The sequence below is a fragment of the Heptranchias perlo genome, chromosome 31, assembly GCF_035084215.1.
Source record: "Heptranchias perlo isolate sHepPer1 chromosome 31, sHepPer1.hap1, whole genome shotgun sequence".
In the NCBI taxonomy this organism is placed as follows: domain Eukaryota; kingdom Metazoa; phylum Chordata; class Chondrichthyes; order Hexanchiformes; family Hexanchidae; genus Heptranchias; species Heptranchias perlo.
Genome location: NC_090355.1, coordinates 15126951 through 15136938, shown reverse-complemented (window position 1 = coordinate 15136938; position 9988 = coordinate 15126951). Strand labels below are relative to the sequence as shown.

Below are 9988 nucleotides of genomic sequence, written 5' to 3'. Positions count from 1 at the left end.
ATAGGATTCAGCAGAGTCAACATGGATTTATGAAAGAGAAATCATGTTTGACAAATCTATTGGAGTTCTTTGAGGATGTAACTAGTAGAATAGATAGGAGGGATCCAGTGGATGTGGTATATTTGGATTTTCAGAAGGCTTCCGATAAGGTCCCACACAGGAGGTTGGTGAACAATGTCAGAGCACATGGAATTGGGGGTAATATACTGGCATGGATTGAGAATTGGTTAACAGACAGAAAACAGAGAGTAGGAATAAAAGCTCCTTTTCAGGTTATCAAGCTGATACCACAGGCATTGGTGCTTGGGCTCCAGCTATTCACAATCGATATCAATGATTTGGTTGAGGGGACCAAATGTAATATTTCCAAGTTTGGTGATGACACAAAACTGGGTGGGAGCGTGAGTTGTGAGGAGGATGCAAAGAGGCTTCAAGGGGATATAGACAGGCTAAGTGAGTGGGCAAGAACATGGCAGATGGAATATAATGTGGAAAAATGTGAAGTTATCCACTTTGTTAGGAAAAACAGAAATGCAGCGTATTTTTTAAATGGTGAGAGATTGGGAAATGTTGATGTTCAAAGGGTGTCCTTGTACATGAGTCACTGAAAGCTAACATGCAGGTGCAATTAGGAAGGCAAATGGTATGCTGGCCTTTATTACAAGAGGATTTGAGTACAGGAGTAAAGATGTCTGACTGTAATTATATAGGGCCTTGGTGAGACCGCACCTGGAGTATTGTGTACAATTTTGGTCTCCTTACCTAAGAAAGGATATACTTGCCATAGAGGGAGTGCAACAAAGGTTCACCAGACTGATTCCTGGGATGGTGGGATTGTCATATGAGGAGAGATTGAGTAGACTCGGCCTGTATATTTAGAGTTTAGAAGAATGAGAGGTGATCTCATTGAAACATACAAAATTCTTACAGGGCTCGACAGGGTAGATGCAAGGAGGATGTTTCCCCTGGCTGGGGAATCTAGAACCAGGAGTCACAGTCTCAGAATAAAGGGTAGGCCATTTCGGACTGAGATGAGGAGAAATTTCTTCACTCCGAGGGTGGTGAATCTTTGGAATTCTTTACTTCAGAGGGCTGTGGAGGCTCAGTCATTGAGTACATTCAAGACAGAGATCGATAGATTTCTAGATATTAAAAGCATCAAGGGATATGGGGATAGTGCAGGAAAATGGCGTTGAGGTCGATCAGCCATGATCTTGTTGAATGGCGGAGCAGGCTCGAGGGGCCGGATGGTCGACTCCTGCTCCTATTTCTTATGTTCTTATGAAGGGGCTTCCACTCCCTGAACGTGCAGCTGGTGTGCGACCACACGCATCGAATCATGGAGGTCGATGTCCGCTACCCTGGGAGCAGTCACGACGCTTTCGTCATGCGGCAGTCCATCGTGCCAGCTATCTTTCAGCCGCCTCGGCAAGTCAAAGGCTGGCTACGGGGCGACAAGGGCTAGCCCCTCACTTCGTGGCTCATGTCTCTGGGCAGGAACCCCCGCACACGTGCACAGCAGGCCTATAATGAGAGCCATGCTGCCACACGCAACATCATGGAGCACACCGTAGGCCTCCTCAAACAGTGCTTCCGCTGCATGGACCGGTGTGGAGGAGCCCTGCAGTACTCCGCTGAGCAGGTGGGCAGACTCGTGGTGGTCTGCTGCATGCTGCACAACCTTGCCATCATGAGGGACCAGCATTTGCCACCAATGATCGGAGAAGACCCTGAGCCAGAGATGGAGGAGGAGGAGGCTGAGGAGGAAGAGGCTGAGGAAGAGGAAGAGGCTGAGGAGGAGGAGCCGGAAGAGGAAGTGGAGGAAGACGCAAGGGTGCAACACGCCTTGACTGCAAGGGCTCTGCATGCTCGCCTGGTCCGAGCCCGCTATCAATAATGTCAACTAAATCCCCCAAGTCATCAACAGTCCTGCTCTCCCCACCTTTCTGCTCCCACAAGACAATCAAATCGCCCTCCATCTGATTGGTAAAGCTGTTGTGCCTTCATGGCTCTTGTTTTGAATATTGGACAAGAAGCTGAAATTTATTATCCAGAGTTTAATTGTATTAGGATCTTTGTGCAAGTTATCACTGGTATAAAAGCACAAAGGCTTTTTGGGAAAAGATCAATTTGAACTTCTTTAAAGCACTTGTGTTTTTGAGAGATTATAGCTAAAAAAAACTGCTATTTTGATTGACTCCACCCCCACCCCGAGGTTCCAGCAGGTTCCAAGAGAGAGAAACTTTGGGAAACAGGCAGAAAAGCTAGTCAGCCATGTTCCTCTGCAAGATCCGAAGATATGGATCCATGTATAATGCGAGATGGCCCTGCAGTACAGATAATGATGCTGAAATCGGCCTGGTACCCATAGTAATATGGCTGCCCAGACTTGGGGAGGACAAATGAGAAGTATTTAAGGTGGAATCCATAGGAATCTTAGAAGAAGGGGTGCATAAGGAATTTGAAGGTTACCTTGGATATATGATGAAAAAGGAAACCACTTGGAAAGTCCCCAACCTGAACTGTTGCACCAGATCATGAGGATCTTGGATATGTAGGTGCGACAGTACCACTCCTGGCATATCAGCCTGCGGGTTTACTCTAGACGATCAGTCTCCTGTTTGTACGATGCAATTACAAAATGAAACTATCGCCAGGCCCAAAGCATCTACTAGGGAAGGGGAGAGTACTGTGTAACCACTTCCCAAACCAGTTTACAACACGGGGAACAGAAATGTCCCAGTTCACCACTAGACATTCTGTTTCGTGCCAATTGAGCTGACTTAGATAGGACCGAACATATTAGTACCAGTAGCTACCCATAATAACACTATAATTCAAGTCAACATATCCATACAACATGAGGCTCTTAAGGTAGTGGTATGGTTTGGACACCTCATTCCACCCTTGTCTCTTGACCTCAAATCTATCTTAGAAAGAACATCTACTTCTCAAAAACATTTGGTCAAAATGTAACAGAACAACGATGCAACAGAAAGGGAGATCCTGAATCTAGGGGCACATAAATGGCGGGAAACTGTGTATAATGGAGGACAACATCTCTGGTTGAGAATGTTATTTATGCTTATGATTTTTGCTTATGGAATGGTATTGATGATACTGATTATATTAGTATGCTATTTGCTACGTTTGTTAGCGAAATTGGGAAAACATGCAAATAACCAAGAGCTAGCGCTCTGCTGAGGGAATAGTAATTAATGAGGGGTCAATCAGAATATTTCCCCCTCATGGTGGGGACTGTAAGAATATAATGAGTTTAAGAATTCATCAAATATGATAAATTTAGACTAGGCTAATTCAGGAGCAGATGAACTCTGATGATAAGAGATTAAAAGTTTAATGAAAGGGAAAGATACGACTCTTTCTAAGTCTTCCTGACCCTTCTGACCTGTAGGGCTCTTTGAACTAAACCATGCAGCTGAACAGACAGGAAGGCTGTAAACTTTGGGAGGGGGTCAACAGGTAATTTAGTGACTTTTGTGGTGCTTCTGTGATTATTGAGGGTTATCTCCACAGGATGGAGGAACTGATACATCATTAACTCACCATTTATGAGACATTTGTTAAACAGTACGTGCAGAATGACATCTTTTCAGGTAGAAATAAAGTATGAGAGGAACAGATAGTTAGACACATCCAGTGGATTGAAACTGGTCTAATGCTGTGTAATTATAGTGAAGATCATCATCAATGAGTCAGGCGTGCCGATTATCCAGTCGTGAGAGGCGGATAATATGAATTTATTATTGCATTGTTAAAGTGATTGTTAGTTACTGCTAACGCACTGTTATATAATATAGTCTGAATTACCTGATACAATAAAGTCTGAACAACCTCTGTAACCAAGGTGGTGTCAAGTTGAATCATTGAATAGTGGGAGAGACAGACATCCCTGCTCCAGAGTTTTGTACTCTATAATACAACTGATGGAATATTGGGTATAGCTGCAGCTTATGCTTTTCTCCCATTGTACCTACTTATATCTTATATGAATCGCAAGGCTTTTGGGTTTCAGTTTTCGCAGAAAAATAAACTGAATTGCAGTGTGATCCCAAAACACAAATAAAAACCCTGAAATCAGTGTAGTAAAAAAAATTTTTTTTTTCAGTTGTCTTGGTCATACTGGGCTGTTTTCCTATTGTATGTTATTTGTTTTTGAGTTTTCAGCTTTTTTGAAGCTGAGTTTTGGAGGTTGGTATTTACCCATCCATGTCTAGCCATAATGTAGGGGGCAAGTACATCCCAGCATCAAAGAACATTTGTAAGATTATTTTTCTTAGTCTTTCTGACCTCTACAATTACAAAGGTCTATTAACTGCACCCAGATCTTTCAATACATGTTTAAAAGATGGATGGTTTTGGATAATTTCTGTAAATTGCCAGACAGCTCTATCTAAAAATGGCTTACGTGGAATTAAGCCCCTTAATGAGAAGTGACAACCAGCAGAAAGATCTGCTTGTTACCTGCCGTATCATTGTTGCAAACAGAAACCGCATTTACTGAAAACATGTATTTCAGAGTAATGTTGAGGTTTCCTCTCATTTCTAAAACTAGAAGGGCATTAATAGGTTTTAAGATGATCAATTATAACACTTTACTCAAAACAAAACACCCTGCAGCAGTGACTAAAAGGACCATATTGGCCCCAATATTACCAGGGAGGCGGGATGGCAGCAGGGGGGGCAACTGGGCGCGTGGGTAAACCGCCCAGTGAAATCCGTCCGTCCCCATGCGATTGCGGGCAAATTGAAGCCACTTGACGTCGAAAACCTGCGCAGCGGGTGGACTGCGCACCCGCATCACAGGCTGTCAGCTGGAGGAGGTCTACTTAAAGGGGCAGTCCTCCAATGCTGTTCCTGCAGCAAAGAACCAAAATTATAGATTGGAGCAGCCCAGGGGAAAGGCTGCTCGCAGATTTGCTGATGCCTCACTCCAGGTCTTACTGGATGGGGTGAGGAGGAGGAGGGATATTTTCTACCCGGCGGACGGGGGAAGTGGCCTGTCTCTGCCACCAACATGGCCTGGCTCGAGCTGGCAGAGGAGGGCACCAGCAGCAGCAACGTCTCCCGCACCTGGATCCAGTGCAGGAAGCGCTTCAATGACCTAATTAGGTCAGCCAAAGTGAGTACACTCATTCTCCTACACTCTGTCTTCCACATCACCGCCCCCACCCCCCAACTCATTCTGTACATGCCAACACTACTCTATCACATCACTCCTCACATCCACTCAAAGCTCATCCTCAACTTACCTGCACTTACTCACCTCCCCTGTACTCATCCCACGATTACCACTCAACCCAATCCTCATACAATCTCATGGCTCTGTCTCATACTCACACTCTGATGCATCTCTTTCATGGTCAGCCTTACCCGAACAAATGCATTCAGCGGTTGGCCACGTCACCATCCCTCACTCACGCCTCTCTTCTTTCTCCCATTATAGGAGAAGAGAGCCCAGAATGCATGGGAGAGGGCAAAGACTGGAGGGGGGCCGCAACATCAGGTCGTCCTCACGGACGCGGAGCAGGAGGCTCTTGAAGTGAGCCGCACCCTCAAGTGCCTGTCCGTCGGGGATGCCGAGTCTGCCACCCGACAAACGGCTGGTGACAGAACTTTAACATTCAGCACTCACACTCGCAAATGATGTCAACATGCCTTGCCATCTTCAGCACCTCAACATCTGTCATCATGCTTAATATTGCCTTCTGTTCTCTTACAGGGCCTTCAGCAACTGCCGTGACTGCAGAGGGTGATTCCTCAGAGGACCTGAAGGCCTCTGAGGGTCCATCATCACATCTGAGCCAGCCATCCACCAGTGCAGATTCACACACCTCGGTGGGTCCCCGTCCTCACTTAGTTGGGGTCGCACATGGTGAGTCACCACACACCTGTGAGCACGAGCAGACACTGGTGGCAGGGGAGGCTGTGGAGAGTCCGTGTCGGTGGGAGCACTCTTCCCCAGGCTCTGCTCAGCTGGACACAGATGCTGAACACTGGGGGCCATCTTTTAAGAGGAGAATGATCGAGGGGCAGCAGCACATTTGCGAGGTGCTGGAACAGTTGCCACGCACACTCTCCACAATCACACAGAGGATGGAGGAGTCCACCTCCTGCATGAGTGGAATGGTGGCACAGGTACAGGAGGGGATCTCCGAGATACTGTCACAGGGACGTGAGGGCATCTCTGAGATAGTGCATGGCTCACCAATGAGTCCATTGAGGCCCTGACAACGGCCCTTCAGACTCAGGGTGAGCAACATTCTGACGCCTTAAACAGGCAGGCAGATACACTAGCACTGGCCTTACAAGGCTTCACACATGTCCTTCAAACTGGCGTCCAGCAGGGTCGTAGGAGTGATGTGGGCCTGGCCTAGGAGAGGGATGATGGCGAAAGGGGACATGGAAGTGGGGATGCCACTCAAAGCGCACCCACGTCTCACCCGTTGCCCCCCTCTCAACCAGTACCCGCAATGCTGCCTCCTCTCCAGGTGGTTGAGTCTGCCCCTGCACAGGTGCAGGTGGAGCAGTCTTTGGAGGGGCCCTCACGGGCACCGAAACCCAGAGGGCGTAGGCCCAAAGCATCTAATTGGTCAGGGCATGACCAAGAGTAACCTGCCACTACCTCTGCTGCAGCCACAGGGGATGCACCACGTAGGACTAGTCGGAAGCGTAAGGCAAAGGTTTTGTGAGCACAAAGGGGATGCACAAGGGTGTTTGACGGTTTGTCATGTTTTTTATTTATATTTGATTTTTGTTAATGGCACATTAAATATTATTATTGTCACCACTACTGCCACTCTTGGCCATTCTTGACTGGCTTGTGTAATAAGTCCCTTTCATGAGGTTCACCATGAACACCCACGCTTGATACCACCCACTGGGTCACCCTACAGTGGGTGTATGTGTAGTTGCACAACTATTTTGTGCAGGTTCCTGTGGCGCAGCATTGTGTTGTGGAACTCCAAGTGGCGGAGGTGGACAGCGTGCCTGGTGAGTCTGGTGATGTTGCTCGTCCTCGGATGAAGTGATGATTGCAGCTATGGCGCCCCCCATCCTGATGGTGTGAGTTTGAGGGGGTCCGCAAAGTAGGTAAATGTGTTTGCACAGCAGAGTTTAGGGTATAAATTAAGAATTTTGAGTGGAAAGACAAAGGTGTTGCAGCCGAAACTTTGTCTGAAGTGACAGAGTGCCCTGCTGCAATAAATGAGGTATTCACCCCAACTGTCAAAAAATCCTTTGCATCTCCCATTGGCTGCTGGCTAAAACACGTCTGCTCCAACAGGGAGTGTTTCCCACAGGACGGAAAACACGCTGAGGATCCTTCAAAATTGCACCCCTGCCAAAATCTCCACTTAATGAGGTATGTCAAGTACCTCAACTAGCTAAATAAGTAGCTAAATTTATCATCCTGCCGGCTTTAATTGCCGGTGGGAGTCCCGCATGCGGGAGCTGCGCGCGCACCCGAACGCGTCATTGGGGAACCTGGAAGTGAGTGGGTTGGAGCCGGGCTCTGAACCCGGTCTGGGATTCCGCCATTTTCGGAGGCCTCCAGCCCCCAACGCACCCGCTTGGCCATCCGAAAATCGGCCCCATTGTCTCTTTGGGAATTTTTGGATAGTTTCAATTGGCCACCAGAAAGTATATACCTGTAGCAGATAAGACAGCGAGAACAGCACAAACTTCCTCTATGTTGTTTTTCTTACTTGTTTTCTTGCATTTGTTTTAATGTTTGCCTTACACTTCTTTCAAAAATGGGACGGGGGTGTGAGGCGATGAAATGACATTGTGTCACTAATTGAATCACGCTGAGACAAATGACCAAACAGCATGACCATTTAATTAATGTTTGTTGTTGGTTGTTTAGAGCATTTGAAGGACATCTATCTCAATATCAAAGCACCACCACTCACTACCACACCCCAATACCACAGAAGCAAAATCCAAGATAGACCACTCAGTCAGGGTAACAATTGTCATATAATGGATTAAAAGCAGATACTAATCTGGGTCATCTGACAGAACAATTCAACTGGCTGCAAAATCATTAAGTTACAGGTACTTTCAAATGTGAGTAGGAATTTAAAATTCAGAGGCTCATTAATCATGCATGTAATCATCTCTGACAAACCTTGTAGTGAAGAAACCCAGCGGCTAAAATCAGTGACACATCTGGTGCACTCACACCATAATTCTGTTGAGAGTGGGCTGGAAATTACCTGGATACAACAGGTCTGACCTTGCAATTTCCACGGGCCAGTAGTTTAAGAGAGAGCTTGGTCAGGAGCCCCTGAGACTCCCAACACGAGGAGTTCCCATGTTGCTGGCTCTCAGTGATGCATTTGGTACGAGATGCAGCTTTTGCCAGGGTGAAAACATAGACCAATTTGGGATGCAGATTATTGCGGAAATTCAGGGATACTCGGGGCCTGTACGACTGGCACTCTTTATTGACCGTGCTTGATTGTAAATCATATTAACATTGATAGATTACAGGACAAAATTGTATTGAAAAAAGTTGATGAATTTTGAGTGAAATCTCCTCCTTTTAACTGGAGAGCCGAACAATAGTAAAACTGAAATAAAAACAGAAAATGCTGGAAATACTCAGCAAGTCAGGCAGCATCTGTGGAGAAAGAACTGGGTTCTGACGAAAGGTCATCGACCTGAAACGTTAACTCTCTTTCTTTCTCCACAGATCTTGCCTGACTTGCTGAGTATTTCCAGCATCCGCAGTATTTTGCTTTTGAAATAGTAAAACTGATTCCCCCTCATGTTTGCACCTTGGCAAAAGCCACCTGTGATACCAAATGCATCACTTGGGCAAAAGCAAAGTTTTAAGTCCTGATTGAGGTCAACTCACTGAAAAATGCTTCATGTAAATATTCGTACCTACACAATGAAATATTTTGTATAGTCGGCAATGGGAGGAAGGGCAGGTCCATCTGAAGCACAGCAGAAAGGAACAGGAAGTTGTTTATCTTCACAAAATCTTAAAGTGTATGACTTACCATTTCCTGAATGTTACAATGCTATCTTGTTCTGACACCCTTCTTGACAGTTCTCTCCGCCCTCTTTGTCTTAGAGCATAAACCCGAGAAAGTTTATAATCGTAATTGTGAGTAAACAGCAGATAGTAAGTACATAATGTTGCATTATATCTGTACTCGTGTAACTTCAAGCATATTGTATCAATATCGGTGTAACTTTGTATCTATAATTAAGTATAGGAAGCTCTCTGGCATGATTGACAGTTGCAGGCTGTGTGCTAAAATGGCTGAAAAATACAGACCATCTGTTTTGAAGCTCTGCAATCTTCCCTAGTTTTTATTTATATTCTCAAGAAAAGGGCAATGCTGAGAAGGCTGCATTTTTTCATCATCACTAGTTGTCCTGGGAAGGTAGTGGTGGGCTGCCTTCGTGAACCATCCTTGTGGTGATGGTGCTCCCTCAACCTTCCCGAACCCAGGATGTTGAGACCAATTGTAGCACATTTACCACTGCCCCCACTAAGAATACCGAACTCAGTACAAAGTGGGGGATCAGATCTATGACCTTCCAGCAATGTGTGGCTCAGCTGGTCAAGCTGTCTGACCTTGTTCTGTCCTTTTTCATATATTAAGCCATATGGATACCTGATTTTACATAAGAGTGGCATAATTAGTTAATACAGCAAAGAAACCTAAGTCCAACATGGGTAAGGTTGAGGAAGAAAGTTAGTCGAGTAGAGAAAATGAGTTGTGTCGAAAACTTGAACTTAATATTACTTATTCCATACAATGCATTAACACCCAAACAAAAGTAAGACAAGCGAGAATTTATTATTTTACTTGTACAAGTGGAAGAGCACCTCAAGACAATGGTTGAGGATACATCTTCGCCGAGTTCAAGAAACAGCTCACGTTTATACAGCTCAGTAACGACGCCCACCTGTCACAGAATATGGGCATACACATACATTCTTTAT

At 45.6% G+C, this 9988-nt stretch overlaps 1 protein-coding gene across 2 annotated transcripts in view; it reads left to right on the top strand.

The window, feature by feature from the left end:
• The first annotated feature begins 9076 nt into the window (after window positions 1-9076).
• Window positions 9077-9988, top strand: part of LOC137300509 (glutamine synthetase-like) — a 37553-nt gene continuing 36641 nt past the window's right edge. Inside the window, exon 1 of one of the 2 annotated variants that reach the window (XM_067969610.1) lies at window positions 9077-9157. The gene's annotated coding sequence lies outside the window, so the exon portion shown is untranslated. The remainder of the gene's footprint in view (window positions 9158-9988) is intronic. The other variant, XM_067969611.1, reaches the window with a different exon arrangement.